Genomic DNA, 5,102 nt, shown 5'->3' with positions numbered 1-5,102 from the left:
GTTACTATAGGTAAGTGCTGTGGTTTTACATTCAAGTGAGGGCACCCGCTGTCACTGTGGATTTAAGCTTATCTAAGTTTGCCATCACATCCACACGCAAAAGAAACAAAAAGTTAAGAGCACAAAATGCAATGTTAGTAAAGCATGCTTTTACACATTTTTTATTCAATAAGAGCTTATCTCTTGAGTGATAGATTTTTTTATTAGCCTACTAGTTATGGTCTTATTTGCAGTTATTGTTGTACTGTAACTATTACATTATTATAAAGACAGGTGAACCCCTTTTGTAGAACAACAAGGCGAAGCAAAAGCTCAGCACAAACTGTGGTTGAGACACCAACCACACTCTTAGAACGGAAGTGTTAAAAACAACAGAATCCACACATCTCTGTTTTATTATTGAAACAACACATTTTGTGTAACTTGTATAACAAATGTACTTGTAACAAAACAACACATAAAGTGTTAAAAGCAGAACACAAAAAGATGTAAAGCAATTAACACCACCTTTCTTAGATTGCACAACTTTAGTTGCAGGGCTGGTTGGTAGCAGAAACCACGACATTTACAGGAATCTTTTGTTAGAAGTGTGTTAAACTGCGTTCATAAACATCCATTTGGTCTCTTTTTTTGCCATACTTCTATGAAATACCATGTACACCGGATACAAAATAGCAGATGTCCAAGTTGTTAGAAGGCATTTTTTTACATTTGCTATAGTGCTGCTTAAAATGTTCATTATAAACATTAAAACGCCTGTCTAAATGGCACCTTCCTGTCCCTCGCAATATATCAGTTGCCGTTTAACTTTGTGGTCTGAAACTAGGTCATTTTGTTAGATCAACCACTGTGGTATTTGCACCTTTTTTTACTTGTCCCTTTTCCGATGTGATATCCTGTTTTATTCATGGACGCACCCAGTGGTTCTCAAACTGGGGGCCGCAAGATGGTGCCAGGGGGGCCCCAGATTTATGACATTTGATAAAATACATTCATTTATCATAAACCTCAGAAAAATGAGGCTTCTCACCAACAGCACTACATTCTATAAGTTAATGTTTTGTTTAATTCATTTAACAATTCATTTGTCATAAATTTTCTTTGGGGGGCCACAAAGAGATGCACCATACACAAGGGGGGATGCATGCCGAAAAAGTTTGAGAACCACTGCTCTAAACTACTGCATAATATAAAATTTGAGAAATTTAAATGACATTATTATAACTGTATTTATTGTACTTAAAATCCCTTAACAACAACACTCAACAAAACAAAGGCATTCTAGACAATTTATAACATTTTGTGGGTTACATGTGTTTGACATAAGAAAAATATTAGAAACTGAAACAGTTTGATTGTACACAGTTTCCCCAACAACCTTGCAAATTCAGTATGGAAACAACCCACATTGTCACTGCACTATGTGGTTAACATGCACTTTAAATAATTAAATGTTTCAGGACAATTTATTTGTATCCAGCTGAGGGCAAAATACTGAAAGTCATTGGATATCTCTTAAATTTATTACTTTTCTTATCATTCTTTAGTTCTTTCATCTGCTTTTAAAAGCATTATGAACCACCCGTTGACCAACAAATTTACTTTTACTTTTTAATTTCTTTTATTTCATTTCATGCCAACATTTACTGTGATTGGGGCAGAAATGCTGCTTGCTGTTATATTTCTTTTACACCTTTAGAGTGCATTATGCACTCTAAAGGTGTTATGCACTTTAAAAAAACTTTTTACATTATGCACTTAAAAAAAACACACAATACAACAGACTTTGTGCAGGAAGTTTTATAGTTTTATAGATTACTACGCAAAAAGCAGCACTATGTCAATTTAATTTTTAACAGGCATTTTTCTATGCTTAGTTCGCTTACAAATAATAGAAACACAAATAAATGTGACCATAATGAATATTAATAAGTTTATGGCAAATAACAGGTATTTCAACCAAGGTTGCACAGAGGCTGTGACAGCTAGAAAATGAAAAAGACAATTACATAATTAGAATTTAATCAGGGTCAGAGTTTGAACTGTAATTTCAAAACAATTGAATAAAGCACAAACAGTATTAAAGAAATTATAGAATAATCTAAATATTGTCATAATTTTGTTTTATAGGCTACTTGTTTGATAACACTTCTAATAATATTGTTTGTTGCAGTAGGTCTGGTATACTTTCTGGATCAAAGATTTTATTAAAACAACAGATGAATTTAATAATTTGTATGTGCTTTATATTGGGGATGTGCATCTCCATAACTGAGTCCAATGCGATGCGCATCTCGATGCATATAGCCTACGATACAATACATTAAAAGATGCATACGAGCAGCTACCAGTGCGATATGATGCGATTCACCCCTTGATGTTGCAGTGCGGTCCGATGCAATGAAAAAATATGATGCTATGCAATTTAATATGGTATACTCTTAAAATGGTTGTACACTCTTAAGAGTGAACAGATAGTTTCCACACATTGGATTTGAAGAGTTTCGTTGCAAAACGAGAAATCCATTTTTTTACAATATTGTCAAAACATGTTTATTATTATGTTATCATGTTATAATTTTGTTTTATGGTGCTACTTAGCTGTATTTAAGTTATGAAGGTTTAAATCAAAATAAACCAACTGCAGTTGAATTGATATTAATTGGAATGCACAACCAAAAAAACAAGATTTCTGAACAATTAAAAAAATGGATTTATCTCGTTTTGCAATGAAACTCTTCATTTGTACATGGGCGTCTGAACCATTAAAAAGACCACTTTAAAAGTAATGATATCTAACTTTTTCTCTAATTTAGCACATATGTTTGTTTACTTGTCAGAGCGGCGTCAGTCAAATCCATTCCACTAGAGGAATGCCCTAATAAATTAAACTCCGTATATGCATTTAAGCTACACATCCTTAAATTTCCTGCTCCTGCTTTCTCAAATCCATTCCACTTGACTCATTTTGAGTCCATATAATTTAAACTCTATTTCGTATTTTTATGCTCTATGTAATTTTCATGACACGCCTCGGTTTCCGAGGGGTTGTGATACACCAGCAGGACGTAGCAACAGTTGAGTAGAGAGAGGAGAAAGCAATATTGGTCAGTTGTTAAATAAAAAGTATAGCGCATCTACTAATAATTATATGTAAATAAATCTGTTTTTTACCAATGCAATATGTTAGAAGCGATGCATCATGATGTAAATGCTAATTTGTATCTGATGCAGTTTGCCGAAACTTTGTATGCCGATGCACCGAGCGAATTGGGGAATCTTCCCTTCCCTCCTTTATATGTAGTTTTAATATTATGCAACAATATGATTTCTTTAAAAAAATTCTCTAGGTGTGTTTCCTATCCATATTTTACAGTGTGAAATGACATGATGTACTCACCCTGAAATTTGATTGTGGTTGTTTTGCTTGGAATTCTTTCCAGTTCATCATTTACAATGCATGTTGCAGTACACACCATCGTATCGGTATCATCTCTAGCTAGGTCTTTCAAAATCATCAGACTGTAGGTGTGTTTTGATTCAATCTTCACACGATGTTTATATTTCATGAACTCAAGAATTTCTACCGTTGCATTATTGTTATCCAGAATGAACCACTTAAAGATGCAGTTTTCCAGGATTTCTTGATCAGATGTTATGAAACATTGACATTTTGCTGAGTCTCCCATAGCATAATCATCCTTTTCGGTTTTCACAACAATTTTTACTTCAGCAGATCCAAGACCTTTGGAATAAAAACATGTAAATTATGCAAACATATAGTGGTACTGTTAAAAATGTATCAGTGACGCAAAATATGCTTTGTTTTATTTTTAAATAAAGATAATCAAATCATTTTAACACTGAGACAAATTTCACATTTACAGTACTTTACCTGACAACAAGAAAAATATGAAAATTTTCTTCATTGTGCTCATCTGCAGCTCTGACAAGATTGGCCACTTATTTCCTGTTGTTGTTTAAATGACTATCCACAAAAGAAAAAAAAAATGCAGGTTGTTTTTGCGCGTGCGTGTGTGGCCTACAGGTTTTTATATATTGTGGGGGTCCAAATGTATCCCCACAATTATAGCAAGTCTTAACCACCAACAGTGTGGGACAACCTGCAGTACCCCACATTTCAAATTGATTAACCATACTAAGTGATGTAAATTTAAAAATGTACAAAATGCAGAAAGGTTTGAGTGAGGGGTATGTATAGTGTTGGGGGATAGAATATACAGGCATTCTGTCTATGTTAAGTCCCCTTATAAAACTGTTAGGTCCAATCCTTGATTCTGATTGGTCATATGTGCTTTATACACGATAAAACACGGCTATGACCTCTTCAACCAATGGTTCTGTTGATCACTGCGCCCTTAGCAACACCCGTTAGCAACCACGCGTAACGGTTTGTTGTTTTTATTTGAGCTTTCATGCATATTACACATTGGAACACATTTTTGTTCATGGTCAGGGACTATTTTTTTCTAGCGGAAGGAATGCATTTTATTGATTTAACTTCATGAAAGTTGCACTAATAGTTTTTTTTTACTTTAATATTGAAATAACAACGGCCTTCAGCCGTTACTTATTCACGATACAGCACAACCTCTCGTACCTTATTGCTTACTTAAAACATGGAACCAGTATGTGTATGTGTGTGCGCTTGCAAGTGGTGGGCTGTCAGAATGTTGTCAGAGACAAAAACCAGGAGTAGTTTGTGAATTTTGTGTCATAAATGTGCCTCTGTCCCCCTCGAGGGTAAACAATGACAGACAGCCATCAATATACACTCATTATTTACAGTGACATAAAATCATTATTTTTGTGTAATTTTCTTACCTGCATTGTTGTCAAGTACTTGGACAGCTAATTACAGTGATTAATTATACTAAATGCTAAAGTTAGCTACAGTAAAAGCCTTGGATCCTTTTCGCTGTCGTTTTTTTTCTGCTCTGTCCACATCATTTGTTAGTAATTTTGTGAATTTTTTTTTAACTTGTGGGGTTCCTCAAGGTTCAATTCTTGTTGTATTGTTTAAATAAATTACAAAAATGGGTAAAGCTTTACCTCCTAGTGCTTAATGCAAATAAGACTGA

General features: G+C 34.1%; 1 long non-coding RNA gene across 1 annotated transcript; it reads right to left on the bottom strand.

Moving 5' to 3' along the window:
* Positions 1-1,649: 1,649 nt before the first annotated feature.
* On the bottom strand, positions 1,650-3,971 carry LOC135770365 (uncharacterized). Its single transcript, XR_010542605.1, has 3 exons — positions 3,896-3,971; positions 3,401-3,745; positions 1,650-1,985 (listed from the first exon to the last, which is right to left on the bottom strand). It is a non-coding gene; the product is annotated as an uncharacterized lncRNA (long non-coding RNA).
* Between the last annotated feature and the right edge of the window lie 1,131 nt (positions 3,972-5,102).

This window comes from Paramisgurnus dabryanus, chromosome 8, assembly GCF_030506205.2.
Source record: "Paramisgurnus dabryanus chromosome 8, PD_genome_1.1, whole genome shotgun sequence".
Taxonomy (NCBI): Eukaryota; Metazoa; Chordata; class Actinopteri; order Cypriniformes; family Cobitidae; genus Paramisgurnus; species Paramisgurnus dabryanus.
Note: the sequence above shows the minus strand (reverse complement) of the source record. Positions and strands in the feature narration are given on the sequence as shown.